At 40.1% G+C, this 11,386-nt stretch overlaps 1 long non-coding RNA gene across 1 annotated transcript; it reads left to right on the forward strand.

Annotated features, from left to right (window-relative positions):
* The first annotated feature begins 2,045 nt into the window (after nt 1-2,045).
* On the forward strand, nt 2,046-9,116 carry LOC116746382. The gene is made up of 3 exons (XR_004347690.1): nt 2,046-2,140; nt 5,469-5,616; nt 8,755-9,116. It is a non-coding gene; the product is annotated as an uncharacterized LOC116746382 (long non-coding RNA).
* Nucleotides 9,117-11,386: the final 2,270 nt, after the last annotated feature.

The raw sequence follows: 11,386 nt of genomic DNA on the forward strand, positions 1-11,386 counted from the left end.
GACCTCCGCTGTCCCATTCTGTCCTAGGTGAAAGATGATTTCCTTTAAAACCCAGACTTTCTGGGTATTGAAGGAAAATAACAACGCCTGAGCACTACTATATACCAGGCACAGTTTTAGTTACTTTATATTGATTTAAACAATCCTGTGGTATAGGCACTATTGTTCTACCCATTTTATAGGTGAGGATATTGAGGAAAGGAGAGTGAAATGATCTGCCCAATGAACTCAGCTGATGCCATTCCTGGACTGAAACCCAGGGAGCTTGGCTCCAGGTAATATCCCTTCCACAAGGAGCGCTTGTAGCAGTGAGGTGTCCCATGAGCTGATTCAGGAATGCCTGTAGAGCTTCCAACAGTGCCATAGCAACTATAGAAAATTCTCCTGAAATTAATGTATTATTATAAGACATTTACTCTTTCGTTTTAAAAATTTTGGGGCAAGACAATGTTTTAATAAAATGTGCTTATGAAAATAAAGATGTCCTTAAGCTCAACTTATAACTACTATTGCAAGTTATGGAGGTTTACCATGAAAGAACTTCCAGACACCTTTTCTTTACTTTTGCTTTTTCTTTAACATGAGTAATGAAACTAGAGAGGTCACTGTCTGTTAAAGTCAGTAACACTTCCTGGTTTCCAGGAGGTGACAATGATGACTTTTCTTTGCCTTTTCAGCGCTGCTACACTTTGTTGAACTTCAAGGACTAGGTTTTATTATGACTTATTCAGGATTTTATTTTACTTTGTAATTTTTTAAAACAAAATTTCTCCTTTTTGTAGGTGGTGTGACATTCTTTTGTCCCCAAATGAAAATGCAGGTTCCAACCATCCCTGAAATGCCTTTTTTGAGTGTCTCTTTCAGAAGCTCATACATTAGGATATCGAAGGTGCAATATGGCTTTTCAAGCACGTGTAGTAGCATAAAGTGAAATTCTAGAGAATACACTACATTTTCAAGAAAAAAAGTTAAAGAGGTGGGGCAGATTAAATAAAAAGAAGCTTATTTTAAACTGTGATGCCTTTATCCAGGGAGTTTGTTACTGATCTTCTACCTGACAACCTCCGAATTAACATTGCCTTGCTAACATTTCCAGTGCATGCATAACTTCTGACTAAACTCTACTTTCCATTGGGAAAAAGTCATGCTTGTTAACTGTTTTCAAGTTTGGCAGATTTACTCTGTGAGAATACTGGTCAAAATCAGATTCAAGGGCTTCCCTGGTGGCGCAGTGGTTGAGAGTCCGCCTGCCGATGCAGGGGACACGGGTTCGTGGCCCGGTCCGGGAAGATTCCACATGCTGCGGAGCAGCTGGGCCCGTGAGCCATGGCCGCTGAGCCTGCGTGTCCGGAGCCTGTGCTCCGCAGCAGGAGAGACCACAACAGTGAGAGGACTGTGTACCACAAAAAAAAAAAAAAAAAGGAAAATCAGATTCAAGAACAAAAACATCATGTAATATTTATATTATCAGAAAAAATGTTTTTATGAAAAATATTTTAGGAACATCTATAATTAGTTCCTGGAATAGTTTTTTTTTTGTGTGTGTGTTGTTTAATTTTTTGTCCCTGTCAACAAATGTTTGTCATATTAGATCAGGTCATTTGAACTTTACATCCTATTTCCACTTTCCTTCCAGGACATATGAGCACGGGCAAACACTTTTTAATTATCCTGATCAAGGGTGGGGGACATATTTTTCCTGACCCCACTTGTAATCAACTATGATCTTCTAGAAGCAGGTGAATTGATTGCTTTTATCTTCCCCAACTAGTCAGAAGAGTGGGTCATACATTATTCTGCCCTTTTGAAAAATGCAACTCAGTGATTGATTTTATGACTGCCTGTAGCAGCAAATTCCTCAGAATGCATTCTACCAGGTGAAGAAGTATTTCCTATAACTTGCTTTAAATTTCTTTAACATTAACTTCTCTGAGTGGCTCAGTCTCTTATGGGACAATGTAATAAGGATCTATCAGCTTCACTGCCCAGTACCTATCTTTAATGCCTAAGTAAATCTCTTATTTTCCAGCCCTGACTTAGTAATTTTAACTTTTGAAATCTCTTGTCATGAGTGAATCTACACTACTCGGTTTCTTGCCCTGCTCTGGAGCTCTGCCATGCCTGAACTACATTCTTTAAGGTGAGAAAGTGAAAAATGGAGACAGTAATGCAGATGAACATGGATTATTCTCCTCTATAATGCTATGGTACTATGCTCGCTCTTATTTTTTTATCTTCTTGATTTCTCTGAACAAAAAAAAGGAAAATTCATGGAAGACAAAGGAAAGTTGCTTTGAAAAAATTTTATCTAGTTCATATTCACATACAGTGCAATGTTCCCTTTTACAGCATTATACAGTTGGGGATTTTTTATCCTTTAGAAAATGACCTAAAGGGGCTTTGGCATTAATTGTTCTAATTTCGACATCCCCTGGGTGTGGGGTGAAGCCTTCTTTTTATTTAATAGAATAGACATCTATTTTATTAAATAAATGGAGATCTCAAGCATTAGTTACTAATGAAATCAAATTATATATAAAATGCCCAACTATACAAACATCACATTTTTCTCTAGATTTTTGCCAAGATATACCTCATCTGCATCTGTACCCCCAAATAATATTATTTCTAGTGTTTTTCTTAGTTATGTAATGTCACTGTCAATTTGGACTTATTTGGTGACAAGAAAACTTGTGTAAGATTTTCAAACCTTAAGTGAAAAAATTATATTTAACAAAACATATTTTGTGAGTTATTTATTGAGATGTATGTGAGAGAGATATGATGCTTTGTGCTTGTTTAGTAAATTGGCTTTGAAATTGTATATTTAAATTGTGGAGGCAGGACCCAGAAGGACCAAAAAAAAAAAAGACACATCAAATTGTGGTACACACTGAGGCAAGGATGGTTTTAATTTTGTTTAATTATGGTGTTTCCATGAAGAGGAGATGATAGAGCAGGGAGAGAAAAAGAGGAGTGGAGAGGCCACATGGTGGGGGCTATGACAAATTAGGAATGCCTCTGCAGTGATGCTTTTTTTGCCCTTTCTCTCATGTTCTTTCCTCCCTCCCTCCCTCTTTCCCTTCCTTCCTCTCTCTCTTTCTCCATATCTTCTCTCTCTTTTACTTCCATCAAAGATTATTGAGCACCTACCATGTGTAAAAATTGTGCTTCCGTCAAAGATTATCGAGCACCTACCATGTGTAAAGACAGAAATAGTCTCTGAACTCAGAGCAAGAAACATGCAGCCAAAAAGCAATTGCATGAAGTGCCTTAGAAGTCATTGTATAGGAACTAGTGGAGCGTGGGTAAAGAGCCCACGTCTTAGTTGAGGAGGCTGTGAAGATTTCCTTTGGGAAGCCGTGTTCAAGCTGATGCATGAGGGATGAGTGGAAGTCAGCCAGGAGTAGAAGGAGTTAGGAAGAGAAAAAGTCATCCATAAAGCAAACAGGGTTTGTGGCAGACAAGCTGAAGGAAGTCCAGGAGGGCTGGAGGGTTGAAGGGCAGGGTTCTAAGGAAGAGTTCACTAGTGAGGACATCAGGGCTTGGAGTGCCAGGTATTGCTTTGAAAACACAACTAAGGACAGTATTTGATGTTCTTTTCCCTAAATCTAGTAAAGATTAGATAGACTTGAAATCATTACAGTAAAATACTTTGAAGTCGCCTTAGGATTTCAAGAAAGAGGACCATTAGAAATTCAAGTATACACCAAACATCTACATTCCTGGAACCTCCTCCCTATGTGAGGACCAGAATATGGAATATGGGCAGCCCTGGGGGACTAGCTGGGTATAATGGCGGTTACTGTATCTGTAAACTGGAAGAGGCTCACCTGGTGTGGAGAGATTTTTTTCTTTAAGGGTACTCCTTTCAGCATCAGGCACATACAACTTAGAGATACCATAGACAACTCCTTTCCAGATATGTAGTACTATATTTTTTTTGATGTGGATCATTACTAAAGTCTTTCTTGAATTTGTTAAAATATTGCTTCTGTTTTATGTTTTGGGGTTTTTTTTTGGCCACAAGGCATGTGGGATCTTAGCTCCCTGATCAGAGATTGAACCTACCCACCCTGCAATGGAAGGCAAAGTCTTAACCACTGGACTGCCAGGGAAGTCCCAGATATGTAGTACTTTTAATACTAGCTCTCAAAACCGTTTTTTTTTTTTTAGTCAAAACCATGAAAGTCATAAAAATTAAACAACGTTTTAGCTTTCCCATGCAGGGGGAGGATCACTCTGTTGACAATGAGTAAAAATTAAAGGTCAGAGTCAAGATCCCCCTGCCCATCTTCCCACTGGTACAGAAAAATAATTGCAGGGCTCTGACTGCACCTGAAGGCAAAAGCCCCAGGGCCCCTCCATTCATCTATCCACGTCTCCATGACTGACAGGAGAACAAGGGACATTCAGCTTCAAGTTGAGAACAAAATTTGCTAGAATAAGGCTCCTTGGAGCCCAGCGTATTTCTGCCTCATGGAGTCATGATTTACTGGACATCAAGAAGGCAATTTGAGCCCGCATCCTTCTTCCAAACATTCTTGATGAATGAGTTTAACATCTCAGTTTACTAGTCTATCTGCTTATATATCTTATTTGATCCCCTAATTTTATTTTTGTTTGGCCTAACGAAGGCAAGTGGTCAGGAGAGATATCTAAGATATAGGTGCTCTTTTGCAAATGTAAGAAAGTATTCTGAAGCTTGGTTGAGGAGTCAGTGTAGGGTCCTAGACCATCATTCAGTTTCTGGCCTTAATATTCTTTTATACCAGAAAAAATGAAAGTTGAAGCAGAAGTTATATGCCAAATCATTACAGAGCCGTGACTCACCCACGTTCTCACAGAGGCAGGGAAATGCTTTGGGTGCAGAGACAAACAGCACGGGACCAGTGCCTTCATTCTTTAGGTTGATATGTTGCTTAAACACTTGAAACCGTGTTTTCCTCAAGGGATATATAGGACAAAACTCTTTTGCTTAGACATATTTTAATACAGTTTGTATTAATAATTAAATTTTTAACTTAGAAGAGATTCTAAACTGAAATTGTTTTATTAAAATACTATATCTATCTATCTATCATCTATATTTGGGGGAGAAGGAGAATAGGGGTTAGGATAATGTGCGTGCTAATTCAGATTCATAGAGGCCAATCTGATATTTTGAGAGGCTATCTCCAACTTCATGTGACACCGCTAACTGAATAGTCACATTTGTGGAATCCCCTTGTGCAGGCAAAGTGCTTGTCAGGCAGGGATATCACCAGGTCCCCTGGGTCCTGGAACACTTCCCAGAAACTTTTCCTGAGTTTTCTACAAAGAAGGGACTCAAAACACACTTGTTGAACTGAATTAAATAACAGAGCAGCACAGCTGGTGGTATCTAAGGATGCTGAAACACTTAACCCCAGTGTCCATGCCTGAACCCTGATACTACTAATTTCTTTCCTGCCTATTTCCCGTTCCAGATAGAAGAATATCCATAACTGGGAGAGTCAACTCAAAATAGCAATGATGACAACAATAGTGCAGTGACGACCTAGACTGAGCACTTACTGTGCATCAGAGACTGTGTCAAGCACTGATTTTCTGTGATCCTTACAGCAGCTGGAGGAGGTATGTTGCTATAATTATTTCTGTTTTACAACCAAGGGAGCTCAGGCTTAGAGAGGAACTGCTCAATTTCATAGGACTAGTAAAAGGTGGAGCCAGAAGTCCAAGTTGGTTACTATTGTCTGATTCTTGATACTGTGCTGTTAATCATTATCCAAACTCAGCAGGCTGGAACTTAAAGCCCAGAAGGTTTTAGAAAATCTAGATAGATTTCCCTGGGCCCTAGCACATCTAAAGCAAATTTAGAGTGGGAGACCTCCCCTTGGGGCCGATTCTTTCCTTCTTTCCTTTGTCCTTCCTTTCTTTTTCTCACAACTCTATTAAGCTGCGCCAGGAACTGCAAGACACTTGTGTGCGTGTGGGAGAGCGGAACGAGAAAGACCCTGCTTATTCTGATCCTCTGCCGTCTTCCTGTTCTCACAGGACTGATGGGCTAAACAGTCTTAATACCTGGCTGTCACCATCCCTTTGGAAGACTCCAGCAGACCCACATGTCCTACAGTTCAACTTTTCTAACCTACCTCTTTGTAATTCCTAAGTAGAATTCTGAGCTCTGTTGTCATATTTCAGTTTTACAGTTACTCCAAAATATTTTGATCTAAATGTGCCCTTAATGTCGTGCTTTATTCATGCGATATGACTTACATTAGTGACTGCTTGCTTTTGAGCCATATGCCCTGAATAAGTTATCAGGTTTCATTGCTTACCCTTAGTTTAAAAAAAATTCCATACGCTCTGACCTCATGACACCTAAACCCCACTCATGCAGTTAAAACAGGAAAACTGTAGTTATCTGATATCATGAAGGTAAATCAGCTGGTCGAAACACTCAAATGTTTCCTTTTCCACTGGTGTGAGGGCATTGTGGGAGTCATAGATTATTAGTCAGGAAAGCATAGGAGAGAATTTTTGTTTGTTGGTTGGTTAATTTCCAGAGTAAACCCAATTCAAACATACAGTACAGCACACTTATTTTTCATTGTTAACACATATAATTATGTCATCCTAGAAGAATTGCCCAAAGAAATAGAAAAAATAAATTACCATATGGATTGCTTAATGGCCCTTGTCCTGCCTGCCTGTGGAACTGTCTGAGAAAGGAAAATACATGAGCATTAGTCAGGCCCTCGGAGTGAGGAGGCTTCTCACTGTCAGCAGTGCCAGGTTAGCCGGGGTGTCTGTGGAGCAGACTTTGGCAGGCTACCAGAGAGCGGGCATTTCATAATCCAGGACTTACCCCGGAGGATTCTGAGCCAAAAAGACACTGTTGAGAGTCAAGGGCTAGAGTAGAGCGAGAGAATTTATTCTGTGGACCAAAAGCTCCGCACTTAAAGACATTTCCTTTCTAGTTTAGGCTTCCTTTTATTTTAGCTGCTGCACATTTTTTTCTCACCAGATTTCACAATGTACAAAATCATTCTGTACCTGAGTGAATTGTTATACAAATTCATCACTAAAGAATATACTGGCTATACGTGTGTGGGAGGTGGTGGTGGAAGAGATGCTGGTGTTTGTAATAAGATATAATAATAATGAACTTTTACTGAGCACTTTTACTAAGTGATGTGCTAAGACATGCATGAGATATCTCAGGTAATGCTCAGAACCCTAGAGCCTGGGTACTATTACCAAGTTAATTTCAGTTGAGGAAATAGAAGCATGGAAAGGTTAAGTAAGTTGCCTGAGGTCACAGAGCAAGTAAGTCACCAAGGCAAGGCATGAACCTCTGTAGCTTGATCAAGTTCATGTTCTTAAGAGCCACTCTTTGTTCCTCCAAATGGCCCCAGCTCTTGCCTCGGTGTCCCCCAAGATTTGTTCTGGTTCTCCATATTTGCTAGGGACCTATTGTGCTAACTAATATGTACTTTAAAACTCCAAGAAACACATTGGATTAGAAGACAGGCAGTTTCTTACAAAACTAAACACACTCTTCCCATATGATCTAGCAATCACACATTCCTTGATATGTATTCATATGAGATGAAGATTTATGTACACACAAAACTTTGTACATGGGTGTATATAGCAGCCTTATTCATAACTGGCAAAACTTAGTACTTGTCAAGATGTCCTTCAGTAGGTGAATGGATAAACAAACCTTGGTACACCAGACATTGGAATATTATGTGAAAATAAAAAGAAGTGAGCCATGAACAGACATGGAGGAAACTTACATACACTGCATGTAATTCCAACTATATGACATTATGGAAAAGGCAAAACTATAGAGACAGTAAAAAGATCAGCTGTTGCCAGAGGTTTCATAAGGAGAGAGGGATGAATAGGTAGAACACAGGGAATTTTTAGGACAGTGAAGCTATTCCATATGATACCCTAATGGTGGATACATATCATTATATATTTGCGAAAACCCACAGAACATACAACACCAAATGAACCCTAATGTAAACTATGAACTTTAGCTAATGATAATGTATCAGTATTGGATCATCAATTGTAACAAATGTACCACACCAATGCAAGATGGTATTAGGTGGGCAAGGTGGGGAGGGGTGTGAGGGGATATACAGAAACTCAAATTTCCTATAAATCTAAAATTCCTCCAAAAAAAATTCTATTGATTTAAAGAAAGGGTGCTGGTGAGTTTGGATGGGGAGGGCTGGGAGATAGGACTGGAGGAAGAGGTTTTATCCTTTCCTACCTTTTACATGTCGATTTAAAATAAATTAAAATTTAAAAACCAGTAAAGGAAAGGATTCTCAACTTTGGGCATGATCCTGAGGCTATGGCTTCAAGTTTTGTTCTTTTTTTTTTAGTGTAAAGTAATTCTTTTTTTTTTTCTTAAACACTGTTTTATTTTTTAATTTATTTTTTTGGCTGTGCTGTGTGGCTTGTGGGATGTCAGTTCCCCAACGAGGGACTGGACCTGGGCCACTGCAGTGCAAGCCTGGAATCCTAACCACTAGGCCACCATGGAATTCCCAAGTTTGGTCCGTTTTAAATGATGGAGTCTTGGTCTCCTGTGTTCTTGATGCAATAGAGGAGCCATGCTCAGGAACAACCTGTTTGGTCAGAAGATGGCTGGGGTAGAGTCAAAGGGTGTTAAGTTGGGAGTTGCTATAGGTCTTCATGCTGCGTGCTCTGACCCTGCTCAAATCTGCACATTCATCTCTTCCTCAGAGATCCTTCGGAGAGCCCATTCTGGCGGACCAGTTTGCACCCTGAGCTTGCTGAGATGAGACAATGAGACAACTTCTTTCTTGGGAGAAAGAAGAGAAAAGCAGAAGGCAAGGGGGAAAAAAAGAACAAAGAAAGAGACAAAGGAACGAAGGAAGAGAAGGAGGGAGGGAGGCAGGGAGAATAATTTTGGTGGGCCAATCTGAAGGCTGATATAGCTTCCCACTAAAGGTTTGGTCTTGGCAAGTGATGCTGGAGAGAGAAGGAAGGGTGTCTTCAGATTTTCTAGCAAAGATGGCTGGAATTTTTCCTAATCACTCTCAACTGCAAACCTTGGAAAGAACATTAAACCAAAAAGGGAACTAGCTCATGTCTGTTGCCATTTCCTGCATATTCACCACCAGGCCTGGTTGATGCCATTAATCATACAATGTGTCCATCTGTGTGCCTGTCACTTGAGCTACTCCCTATGGTCAGAAAAGCAGATGACAGGCAAATGCCAAACTCTTGGTTGTGTGGGTCTTCAGTGGTGACTCTGGGTAGAAAAGTTACTTCTCTCTGCTTACATTTTAATTTTCATTATTCATTAAATTTTCTAATTTACTGTGCACAATGAGGCAGTTATGTTTAGAGAAAATAGAATGAACCCAACTCCATTTGGCTTCCTTGCTGAACTGAGGACATGAGGGGTTTTACATATCTCTGGGCAGTTGATATAGTAGAAACACTCACACACCAAACCTCATACAATGAATCAAGAATAGGGGTTGGGCTTCCCTGGTGGTGCAGTGGTTGGGAGTCTGCCTGCCAATGCAGGGGACATGGGTTCGTGCCCCGGTCCGGGAAGATCCCACATGCCGCAGAGCGGCTAGGCCCGTGACCCATGACTGCTGAGCCTGCACGTCCGGAGCCTGTGCTCCACAACGGGAGAGGCCACAGCAGTGAGAGGCCCGCGTACCGCAAAAAAAAAAAAAAAAAAAAAAAAAAAAGAATAGGAATTATCTGAACAAACTAGTTTTCTATATAATCATTCAAGGAATGTTTAGTTTTATATACAGAATCATCTAAGACAAGCATTTTATTTAGTTGTGTTACACATAAATGACTTAAGACTGGAAATTTCCAGTTCTTACCGACTCCCCATCTTCCAGGGAGATTATACCCATGAACTCTAATATGTAAGAGAATTGCGCAAGTTATGGAATATTATTTTCAACATGAAATTTTATTTCAATATATGGACCCCCAAAAGCCCCAATAAAGTTGAATTATTGTCTCAATGTGATGTTCCCAGAAAACCAGGACTTATAGCTCCTTCCCAGGCAGTTTTCTGAGAACTACCTGACTGTTTCTGCAGCTGCTGGAGGCTGGTTTCAGGGTTCCTTTGGGTTCTTTCAGGATGAATCTTTAAATGGCACCTTGGTCTGTCCTTAAAAGCAAACTCCAGAAAGGTTTGATTCTATTTCTAGAAGTGAATTAATTATATCAGGAAGGAAACCATACATTCCAACTCTCTACAATCTCCTTCAGATTTCGAGACTCATTTTGGATAAGTGAAGCACCTTCCCTGAGTTTTATTTCATCCATTTTCTTCATCAGAAGAGGTGGACTTGGGCTGTCTACCCCTACCCACTCTTGCTGGGGTTTCTCACCCCCACCCAGTGGGAGGAAATCATGAGAGCAATGGGCATGAGTTATGGTCCCAAGACAAAGGAAACTAACTGGGCATCATTCTCAGCGTTGGCTTTGTTCATGCCATCCTCTACCAATGTAGCCTCCAGATCCAGACAAAGGATCTTGAACAATGGATTTTTTTCCAAAAGTGAATATTTCACACATTTCCAAAGCTCTCAAGCAACAGTAAACCACTGCCCATTTACTGAAGGCCTGCTCTGATTCAGCCACCATGCCAAATGCTCTACAAACTTTGTCTACAATCTTATTGGTACTATTATTTCTGTTCCACAGATGAAGATTCTAACACTTAGAGGTGTTATATCATCATCATCATAAATAGCAATAACGGTGGTTTACACTGATGAACTCCTTTTCAGAAACATGGAGAGCCATGTTATTTCCTGAATCCTCAAACAAGTTTGTAAATTAAGGGCTGTTAATACCCCCATATCACAGATGAAGAAACTGAGGCTCAGGAAATTAACTGATGTGCCCAAGGCCATAGAATGCATCACATAGAAGTGTAAGAGGTAGCTTCACTCCAAAGCTTTTGACTTTCATTGCTACAATTTCTGGCTATGCAGTGGAGTAAAAATGAACTAAAAATTAATTACAGAAATATTTCATTAAGAAGAAAAGGGAAAAGTTAAGACAAAAGAGAATTAAAAAATCTCGCGACTGGAAACTTAAATTTTAAAGTTTGGAACAATTAAACATTCTTACTAATAAACGTTATACCACATTAAATACAAATCTCTTCAGTGTCAACAACAGTGTCTGCTTTAGTCTCATAGTCAGAGGTCTTTTACCTTTTTTTTCTTTAAAAAGCAATCTTTGGGCTTCCCTGGTGGCACAGTGGTTGAGAGTCCACCTGCCGATGCAGGGGACACGGGTTTGTGCCCCGGTCCGGGAGGATTCCACATACCGTGGAGCGACTCGGCCCGTGAGCCATGGCTGC

This window comes from Phocoena sinus, chromosome 2 (assembly GCF_008692025.1).
Source record: "Phocoena sinus isolate mPhoSin1 chromosome 2, mPhoSin1.pri, whole genome shotgun sequence".
Taxonomy (NCBI): domain Eukaryota; kingdom Metazoa; phylum Chordata; class Mammalia; order Artiodactyla; family Phocoenidae; genus Phocoena; species Phocoena sinus.